Genomic DNA, 11,944 nt, shown 5'->3' on the forward strand with positions numbered 1-11,944 from the left:
GACCAAAATGACCAAGAGAGTTTTCAGCAATTCCTAATTTGTTGAAGACTTACATATCTTTAACTTTAAATTATGCATTTGTGTTTTTAAAATTTGTAGGTTTTTTAAGGCGCAAGGTTGCACAATTAGACACGGATCGAACCTCCGAATTTTAGCCTTATAAATCCTTAAGCTCATTAATGAGCTGCCAGCGGTTTAAAAGTTTCAACTCGAGAAGATTCTACTCATACATATACATTCAATTATTGTATGTGTGTGTGTGTGTGAAAAGAGGTTAACACTAATATTTTAGCAAAGATAATGTTCATCCAGAGGTAAACACACACACACACACACACACTGCGTGAAGATAATTTTTAGTGTGCATGCCATGCAAACTATAGTAACCTCACGTTAATTGGGAGCAACGTTCTAAGAAATATCCCTAACACTACATTGACAAGGTTTCCCAGTTATGGAGGTAAAATACATTATTCGCTCACTGAACGCAGATTATAAGACCCGTACTTTACGAATGGGTTAATTTTGGAAACTGCTCAACTTTGAATGTTTTAATCACCAAACCGTATCCTGTGCTGTGTGCATACAAAGGTTGCTCTTATCTTCATTCTTACACAAACTCATAAATCTGAGAAAATAATACAAAATTGTTTCATTGTTTTTGTCTGAGACCCAATTTCCAAATTAGGGAAAGTAGCTTCGTTTAGTATGCGGATTAGATTTAGGGCACATTGGGATGTTGATTTTAATCTATTACATTTATTTGGAGTACTTACGAGTTTTGTGTGTACGCATATACACATACTAAATATAAATAGTGAACCTTTGTTTTAAAACCCTTTGGGAAACTGACGTCCTATTTTCTGCAGGCGGAGGGAAGTACAGTGGCGTAATGCTATTATTTTTTACGAATTTAGAAACTGTTACCTTTCCACAGAATACCACAGTGACCTACCTATGTTCGCTGCGGAAGTAATTCCACTGCGCTTCTTATAAAAAAAAAGTAACACTTTTGCTCTATGAAAATATTCTTCGACATTTTAAACACTTTTGTGGCTTTACTAATCTCATCATATCGGTTCGTACTTTCTTAGTACCCCAGTAGGTCAGCGGTAAGTTTACGGACTTACAATGTTAAAATCCGGGGATCGATTCCACACGGTGGAAAAATCACCGCTAACCCATTGTGTAGTTTGCGTTAAAACAACAACATTCGTTTCATGTTAGTTCTTTAGAATGTTGCCTTTTTGAATTATAACAAGTTTGTAAGAAAACTGTTGAGAAAAGCATTTTGTATTTTTGTGTCAACTATCGCTGAACATGTTACACAGAAATATTCGAGCTGAGTCGAAAGAAGATTCGCAATGATCAATTAATATTTCAATATATTCCACCCCCTCCCCTCCCTGTTCGTTTATGGAATAACATCCTAATAACTGTTCGCTATATAATTTCATGCTTTATTGTTGTATTCATTTCATCGAAGATTTATTTTTGTATGAGATCCGAGAGTGGCCCAGTGGTTATCGTGTCGGACTATGAATCTGCGGGTTCAATGTCCGCGTCCCGTTACCGTAAAAAAGAAGACGAAATAAATCGCGCTCCGTACTCTGGGGCTGTGGGTGCGTTATAAGAGTGATGGTCAAATTCCAGTATTCGATCAGGCAAGAGTTGACGGTGGGTGCTGCTGACTAGCTTCCTTTTCTCTAGTCTATCAGTTCAAAATTACGGACGTCCATGACAGATAATCTTATAGTATGTTTGCGCGAAATGTAACAAACAAACAAACTTTTTGTATGAACCTATGAGTTGCTTTAAGCTTTCGCTTGTTCTTTTTCTTTAGGCCAAGGGCTGATTGATCCATTCCAGTGTTAATTTGCTTAGACCCAAACTCTACGTTGGTTTCATTCCAACAAGCTCTTTATCAACGCATACCACTAAGACGAGGTTGTATTATTTTATTGATTACTAAAAGCATTCGATCGTTTCAATCTGTACATTATGCGTTTAATTACTTTTCAAAGTCTGGATAGGAGGTTTATGTCGTGCATTTCTATAAACTTCATTAACTTTTAAGCTGAGTTCATTAGTCAAAACTTATCTTCACGAATCAAGGTTAGCTCGAGCAAAAATGACACATTTTTAATCCTGCTTTTAAATAAATAGTAAAAGCCAGAGTGAAGATAGGAATATACGGAAGACGAACAGTGACATGAAGATAATTATTAATTTTTAGTAAACGTTTTTGATAGGATAAATTAGTGGAAAACAATCCAATAGCTTTACGGAGTTCATAGTAAAATGAGGACTGTGGAACTTCAGTGATGACATGTTTGTTCATTATCTCCAGAAAGAACACGTTTCTCAATTGCGTTAATATACTCCATATGGTATTTGTAAGGGGATTCCCCCCTTTAAAAAACAAATCAGCGTTAAACCATACGTGAAATTATTCAGTGGACACAGAAAGTGGAATTCCATTGGAATTTATACATTCTGTGCAATCTAGGTAGGAATAAAGTTAGAGTGATGTTGGTGCTGTGAGGCATTACTTTAAAGAGAACTGTAAAAACGTGACTTATGAGAAAGTGATATTTGCATACAAGCTCAATGGACCCATAGATCCCTGGTGGACAGAAAAATGAAGCTATACACTTATTCATTGTGAGATTGTTTCTTTAGGAAGTTTTTTTTTAAACATTTGTTTGTAGTTAACCATAAAGCTACACAATGGGCTATCTGTGCTCTGCCCACCGCGGGTATCGAAACCCGGATTCTAGCGTTGTAAGTTCGCAGACATACCGCTGTGCCATTGCTTTCCAAATACTTACGGTTGTTGTCTGTGCATATGAAACCAATAGAATATTATTTTGGTAGAGTATCATATTGTTTCTTTATTTCAAAAGTCATCCGAAAAGATTACTATGAAGGTCACTTATCTAATAATCAGATATAAATTAGGTGCCGTTTCCCCTCTGAAACAATAAACGGTATTTTAATGAGAAATAAAACAAACTTAGTTGTTTACAAATTTTAAAACACATGAAACAGATTAGCCCCCAGTGGCACAGCGGTATGTCTGCGGACTTACAACGCTAGAAACCGGGTTTCGATACCCGTGGTGAGCAGAGCACAGATATCTAATTGTGTAACTTTGTGCTTAACTTCAAACAAACAAACAAAGCAGATTAAGCAGATGTCGCTTTTCTGTAATCTCTATTTTATTGTTTGTTGTTACTCACAAAGTTACGCAATGGGTTAAATGTGCTCTGCCCACCGTGGGTATTGAAATCCGATTTTTAGCAGTATTAGTCCATAGACTTGCCGCTTAGAAGGGGGGTGGGGGTGGTGATGCTCTGTTTGCATTATCATTAAATGAAACGCGTAATAAGGAAATTCAGAAACATTGTTTTAGACTTGAAGTGCGTGTTTTATTTCTTAGCCACGTGTACTATCTTAGACACAGTACAGTTAGCTACTAAACAATTATTATACCTTTCATATAATAATTTTTACTATCATTATGCTTGACATTGAAATACACGAAAAAAATAAAAAAGTGAGACAGAACCCTAAACTTTCAAACTACTAGCTTAGCGCTGTATTGGGTACAGGAAACCCTATGGTATTTCCACAAGAACCGACTTTACTGGAAATTTTTGTTCGGAGTTAGGAATCTACAAGATATATCTATAACAGTTTGAGTTAAATAATTCCAATTTTTTCGTTATGAGTTTCTGTTTGAAGTAGTTGAAATACCACTCTTGTTTTGTATTTATAATATTTAATACCATGTTTGGAACAAGGTGAATATTGAAGATAAACGAAGTGTTTCCAATTGTTATAATGGGCTTTCTTTGTTGGGATCATATATTACGAACACAAGTCTTACAAACGTTTTTCAGCAATGTCTGAAACTTAGTATGACAAGAAAATGTGCTTAAACTTCAGTTTTAGATTTCTCAAAAAATTTTAATACTTCAGGCCCAAATAATTAATATTTTATGAAGCTACGTTATAAGGTAATTAGTTACAATTCTTCCAAGTTATCGACTAGTTTTTATACTGTTTTCTAACGGTTGGGTCCACCTACTGTTCCACATTATTGAATAATTTTATGTTTTTGCTTGTAAACAACTGACCAATAACACTGAGTGAAATCACACACTTTATATTTAAAATACGTAGGGACCCTAGTAGCAATTAATACAATTAAATATATAGGGAACTTAGCAGCAATTAATAGTATTTAATACATAGGGACCCTAGTAGCAATTAATAGGAATAATTGTAATATTTAAAGTATTTTTGTTTTAAACAAATTGTGTGACTTATATATTATTATATGGCCCCTATAACCAACAAGTCTATGGACCTACAAGTCTTTTGGTGCATAAATAGTTTAGAAAAGTGTGTTTAAAAAAAATGGTGGTGGTTTATTGGTAGTTCTATAGAGTTAATGATAGTTACACTTCCTATCAACTTTTAACATCCCTCCAGAAAGTTTTTGGAAGTTATACGGTTTCCATACACAGCGTAGATAGCCCATTGTGTAGCTTTGTGATTAACAACAAACAAAGCTTTAAAAAAACTGTAATTCGGAATACTCTATATCTGTGAATGTGTTACTGAACCGTAAATCTTGTATGTTTGTTCTAGTCGCTCAAAAACTGTTCTGTCTGGAACTTAAAGGCTATACCTAAAAAAGTGTTTATGTATACCACTATTCTGGTGATTGAGTCCATGTTCTGTTGTTTTCTTTAAGTATGTGCTAGAATTTTCAAGAATTGGATAATGCAATTTAAGAAGGCTTGTTATATCATCAGCTTTCAACTAGTTTTTCAAATGTGGTCGGAAGGGAAGGCATGCTTGTTTAGAAAATATCGCCAGAAGAATTCAATTTGTTGTACACATGCGAATCAAACCTATCCGATTACTATATCATTGTGTCTTATTGTGTTAGTGACATCTTGCGCTTTGTATAATGCTGATGGCCCGACATGGCCAGGTGGTTAGGGCGCTCGACTCGCAATCTGACGGTCGCGGGTTCGAATCCCCGTCCCATCAAACATGCTCGTCCTTTCAGCCGTGGGAGCGTTATAATGTGACGGCCAATCCCACTATTCGTTGGTAAAAGAGTAGCCCAAGAGTTGGCGGTGGGTGGTGATGACTAGCTGCCTTACCTTTAGTCTTTCAGTGCTAAATTAGGGACGGCTAGCGCAGATAGCCCTCGTGTAGCTTTGCGCGAAATTCAAACCAAACCATAACTCTGATGTCTGGCTTGCAGTGACATATTTGCAGGATAATGAAATGTCCATGTTCCATCAGAAATCTGATAATAAAAAACACCCATTACTGTCATAACATATACGATTTATTCACATATCATTAACTATATATCAATTTATGTTTATTGGTTCAAAAAAGTCGGTGATTTTAACATTGAAGTTCCGTTTTGATAAGTAATGAATCTTCTGTAACCAATAAAAAGTCCCCTGCCTTAGTGCTTTTTAAGAAGACATACACATTATTCAGTTTATTTAGTAACTAATAAGGATACAGTTTTCCGATTTAGTATTAAACTAGCGTAAATGCTGAACGAAATTGAAAAATTCCACGAGTAATTGTTTATTTTTCCCCTGACCTCCCTTCCCCCCTTATCTTTATTTCATCTTGCCACTTTCAGGAATGTTTAATTAAACCCCTGGCAACCAATGGAATGAAAGGGGAGGGTGAGTATTGTTTAGGACTCGTAACATTGTTACAATACAACCGATCAACCTGATTCGAAAACTAATCAGATTCTCGATTATTTGTCTTTTTATAATAATATAGTTTTTTGTTTTTTTTTATTCTAACTATTATATCACACGTATTTGGAAGGAATATCGATTTATTTTTAAAATTGATAACGTGTTATTTTGTTAAAGGGAAATATATATTCCTAACCATCCCAGACCCCCTCATATACAAGGGGTCAAAATAAAAACGTGGATTTGCCACACCAAGAGGATTATATTTCTTACGTGACTAATAAACGTTTCCATAAAACTTTTAACGTGATTGAACGAGCATAATGTTAAAGTGTTCTACTTTGCACACCTCGTAAATTAATCCAAAATCAGTGTTACTTTACTAATGAGTAAACGGAATATTTTAGACTGCAACGCCAGGGAGTGTCAGTTGCTAATATAATTATTAATAATAAATAAACAACAAAAAATTGTTTAAAGGTAATCATGTGGGTAACTTTGAACAATTATTTCCTGTCTTCGTGATAAAAGAAAAGCATTAATTTATGAGTACCTGCGATGATTTTTGCTACCATGGCCTGGTGGTTAGGGAGCTCGACTCGCAATCTGCGGGTCGTTGGTTCAAGTCACCGTGACACCAAACCTGCTCGCCCTTTCAGTCGTGGGTACGTTATAATGTGACGGTCAATCCCACTATTCGTTGGTAAAAGAGTAGCCTAAAAGTTGGCAGGTGGGCGGTGTTGACTAGTTGCTTTCCCTCTAGTGTATCAATGCTAAATTAGAGACGGCTAGCACAGATAATCCCTCGTGTAGCTTTGAGCGAAATTCAAAACAAATCAAACCGTTCGTTACAGTGAAATATAATAACAAATATGATTCGATTTTTACTCAGTACACACGGGATTTACAGTTTATTTCAGATGAACGTTTTAAATTCATTTACTTGTATTAACTATCTTTCTTTTTGCATCATCTAGGTCAGAAGTGGTTGCAGAAAAATCGTTGTCGGACCTCTAACTCCTGGTGTTCTTCTTTACTAACGGTGATTGTGATTGTATCTTTACTCACCAGGATAGCCGGTAAGACCTCGTTTTGTACTTATTTGTATTACCCCTGTTTACTTGTATTTACTACCTATTTGTCAACTGAAAAATTTTAAGCAGCCGAATAAAATAGATGTCTCCTATTGTGTTAGACGTAAAGTTATGGTATAGATTCCGCTAAAATAAACAATATATATATAAATAGAGAGAGAGAGAGAGAGATGTATATAAATGGTAAGTAAGTAAGTAAGAAATTGAATACTTGTGTTATTTCGAACAAAGAAATATCACAATACAGCGTGGTGATTATTTCCGACTCTCAATTATTACTGTCTATACCTTACAAATGGTGGAATTACTTCTTACTCCCTAATAAACAAAAGCACAACTATTGTCGCAGTGCTGTTGTTGTAATTTAACGATAACAATGATGTGTAAGAAGACAGTGTTATTAGTAACGCTACCTTTCTATATGATTAATGTTTTACTCAGTTTAATAAAGTTTGGAAAATAATTTTATGTTGAAAAAATTAATTATAATATTTTAAATTATTTTTCTAGTTAAAATTCGTTGGTTTTTCAGTAACTCTTTTTATATTTTAATAAATCTGCCACTTTCATAACCGAAACAAAGTTATTTTAAATTAGTGCTTATAATTATTTCAGCACAGTGGTTTTGTAGTTAAGCACAAAGCTACGCAATGGGCTATCTGTGCTCTGCCCACCACTGGTATCGAAACCCGGTTTCTAGCGTTGTAAGTCCGCAGACATACCGCTGTGCCACTGGGGGGCTTTCAGCAAAGCCTGACGCCATTTTCTATTTTGTCTCCGAAATTCGAATGATACATAGTTTTGACTCTTGAAATGTTATACTTGCCAGTGTCAGATTTATTTAAGTAACGTTTCGTTATGAGTGCTAATTATACCACCTGCAGTTGTCAGCTTGTGCAAGTTAGTATTCATTTCTGTAATTAACATCACTAGAAATGTTTATTAGCCTGAATAAAATGTCACAAAACAGCAAGTATAGAGTGATGGAGGAACACCTCTATTGTATTAAGTAATTGTTATATTTTTGTGTTATATAAACATAGGACGGTCTACCCTTTATAAAATGTATTATGAAAAATATTATTTTTCTGACGTTTCGGCTTCATGCATTGTCGTTTTCTCTAAATATTGGACTAATAAGTAATTTTCATTGGTCATTTGGTTCAATAATATATTTTTTTTTTTTGTAACATCAGTTATAACTATGTTTTATTGGTTTACGCTGATTGATTGATTGGAATACTTAGCCAATTTCAATCTATGCTCTTGGCACACTACATTAGCAAAACAACAAAATAATCATTGCGATCGTTGTGTGTGTTATGAAAGCAAGTAAATTCGTTATTTTCCACGTACTCGGATGTTCTTTGACCCCCACCCATGTTGGCAAGCGTAATTTATTATATTGGTAGGTCAGTCACACTAGTGACGTTAGCGCGTTTTGACGTCATTGCTTTAAATACTGCTAACAAAATGTTTTTTTCTTTGCATCAGAAATATGATCAACACCTGTTACCTCGGTGTGTGTTATTAGTATTCCAGGCGTTTTTAATGTGGAGCTTTGATGCAAAACTTGAGTTTCCTGTTCCATGCCTTCAATGAATAAAGAAAAAGGCATGTTAAAGATACGTATATATATAAGCTGTATAACAGAGCGAGCGGCCAGATTCTCGTATTAGCAGACCGTGAAGGTTTCGTGCTTTTCCAGGTGCCAAAACGTAGCGCGTGCTTTGTCTCGAGCTAACCGCCAGGTGAAGTTTTGTCACAGTCCATTCCCAAGGAAGTGAACGACCTGGCGCTTTGACGGCAGGCACTGGAAGCAGTGGATCGTGCATTTAGGTAGTTCCGAAGAAATTCTGTCATGGCTACTCAAGTTGGCCCTGGCAGAGGTCTTGAAAATCTATAAAACAAACCCAATACAAGGTCAGAACGACCAGCGTACAGTTTGACGAGGGTTAGAGCTAGGAAGGACGAGCTAACCACATTGATGACGTCAGCAATTTTCTCCTCACAAGTTTTTTTCACTTTCTAAAGAAAAGTTCAAAGTACATTTAGAGTCGCTGATGCGAGAAGACATATTATAGATAATAACCAGGCAAATAGAAGAGATCGCTACTTACTCTGCTAATATCGGCGGACAGTCAATAATAAGAACTTGTTTTGTTTTTGACTGTAAAGGAGTTCACAGTTAAGGTATTCACGAAGTTGTCTCTAGCTTAAAAAATGATGATTTGATTAGATGTTAGGTTACAGGATAGTTTTATAGCAGTTTAAACATAAATTTGTGCAAATTGGTCGTAAAATGCACACTTATGCACAGCTACGAAACTCAATTTTTCGAAGTGTTAGAATGATGAAAGGTGAGTGAGACTAACGATTTACTCTTAAAAAAACTGATGGTAGGAGCACGAAATTAAAACTTGTGTCTGTTTGAAGCACGAGTCTTATTCTTATGAAAATCTGATACAGTTATACAATAAATCTTATACGTGCAAAAGTATGTTTGTCCGTCGGAGGTTGCACTTAGCTGAGACAATTTTCTATTTTTTATTATCACGATCAGCTCTACTTAGCTCTATCCAGGATACGGTCACTTTACCGGTTAAAACTTGTGTCCCTCAAGGTACAAATATCGAAAATGTTGTTTGTAAGAAAGTTTCAGATCACAGTTTAAAACTGGTGAGCACAACACAGATAGTTCGTTATGCTTAACAAGAATATTAAAACCAGGTTTTTAGCGTTGGAAGTCTTCAGACTTTCCGCTGAGCCACTAGGAAAAGGTTGGGGAGGGGGCATAGTTGAACTTGAGAGGATATGAACGTATGTGAAAAACTGCCTATCTCTAAATTTTGCCCAGTTTGCCCCCGAAGAAGAAAGGTTCACCTTTCGAAAATGCCCGGGTTATAGGGGTTTTATTCATTCCTATAAATTTTCTAGTAATTTTCTTATCATGGATGTAGATGGCAGTATTTTCAGCTAAGTTTCATATTTTAATATTGCTACCATATATGCGTTTTATACTGCACGTTTTGTTTATATGTGATTTGATAGCCGTTTGTGACTTTTAACAGACCATAATTGTCTGGACACTTATTCGTGTACCTCCATGGCTTATGCTTTGAACTCAGGAATATTCACAGGTGGGAGAGATTAGTTACAATCAATAGTATGTCTACCCTTAGTTCTTTGCGCGTGCTTGCCACGTGCGCTTGAGAAAATTGATATGACTAGCAGATGGTCTTCCATAGCATTATCAGATTTTTTTTTAACTGTATAGCAATGTGTATCTTACCGTTAACCCTCCTTTACCGCTCCGCCCGCCATCGTCTTCTGTTCTTCTATCGGATTTTCGTTTCCACCTTCAGGCAGTCACAGCTGGAAAGCGAGTGTGGCGCTCAGCTCGGGGATTACGTTGTGCGGTCCATCAATCAAACAACACTTCTAGTACGACTAAACCCACTGTTAGTTTAATATTACAAAAAAAAAAAATTGAAACCCTTATATTTGTGTTGACCGCTTAATAAAGTGACATAACTGACCAAACGTACATAAAATATAAGTAGATCAATAAGTAGCCAAGCAGTTTTCAACTCTACCTTGCTTTGATTTCCTCATTAACAGAAGTGGAGATAAAAATGTATCATATTCCCGCTTTTGTGAGACCCGATTTACAGAAAAGCAACACACTATGCAGTTATATGTTACACTTCCTGGCATTGGAATGCTGATTAGTTTTCTGCGTGTAACATTCTATAGTTTGAGTTCATTTATCATTATGTATTTTTCTCACCACTTTTAAGTTCAGAAAGAAAATAAAAACCACACACACAGAATAAAAAACACAGACGTGGAACAAACTATTTTGAAGTTCTAATACCATTATTTCGAATATTTGTAATAAATACTTTTGAAAACTAACCTGGAGAGAATGATTTACAAGAGTTCTTTCTCAGATAAACGTGGTGGTGAGTAACCGAGAGATTTATAAAAGTCTTTTAGGACAAGGTGTTTGTAGCTACCTAAGGGATATATATATGCTAACTTGTAGATCCTACAGACTAATTGCGTGAGTTTTCAGATACGTGGAAATTAATATAATATTTCTAACAACATGATGCACAGATTATCGTCCTTCTTTTTTATTTGTTTGTTTTTTAAGTTAAGCACAAAGCTACACAGTGGGCTATCTGTGCTCTGCCCACAACGGGTATCGAAACCCGGATTCTATCGTTGTAAGTTCGCAGACTGTGCTACTGGAGGGCTACATCATCGATGCTTTATCTGAACGAAAAAACTAAGCATCAGAGTCAGGGTTAGTTTTATTCAACATATATATATCTGTTTACATATGCATCCCTTTCGCAAATACAAAGAGCGTCTCAATCACTTCCATATATCTTGTATCCCAGCCGGTCTGATGAGTTCTGGTTTTGAGCAAAAGGCTACGTTGGCACTGGGTATAGCAAATGTAAGGAGGTTGACATATTATTATACACTTTTCTTTACTTTCACGCAGAAGTTCTTATTAGTATTATTTTCTTATTGAAATATAGAAAATAAAATTATAGTTTTAGATAATTTTAATTTCTATTGCGTGTGATTTCTACTTTAAAAGTTCCAACTTGTTTTTTGCTCTGCCTTATTTCAATGTTTCGTCGCCCATCAATTCGTATTTTTATCCATTTAAAGATCATGTTTGTTTTTTAATGATTTCAGTTCTATGTTAAGCCTAATCCCTGTGGTTTAAATATCGTAAATCCTCCGTATTGAAAGGTGTTGAACATTTCATATGTAAAACTTTCGTAAACGTGAAAATCAGTACGTAGAAGATTCTTTCATAGCATTCTGAGAGAAATTAAAATATAAACTCAAAAGCCTGGGAAGGACAGATCTATGTCCAAAAGGAGTCTTTTTGTTGCCGTGATCTAATTCAGGACTTCCTTTTTTGGAACTTTATAGTTTTGGCTCCTCTCCTTCCCTTCTCTTTGTTATATCTATAATATCAGATAAGAAAAATATATTAAAACTTTGATAAAACAATGGACGTAACTTAACTATCAATGGGATAGACATACATATCTGCTTAGATGAGTACAT

General features: G+C 35.5%; 1 pseudogene; it reads left to right on the top strand.

The window, feature by feature from the left end:
* LOC111087578 overlaps positions 1–11,944 on the top strand; it is a 36,885-nt pseudogene that overhangs the window by 4,515 nt on the left and 20,426 nt on the right.

This window comes from Limulus polyphemus, unplaced genomic scaffold, assembly GCF_000517525.1.
Source record: "Limulus polyphemus unplaced genomic scaffold, Limulus_polyphemus-2.1.2 Scaffold72, whole genome shotgun sequence".
NCBI lineage: Eukaryota > Metazoa > Arthropoda > Merostomata > Xiphosura > Limulidae > Limulus > Limulus polyphemus.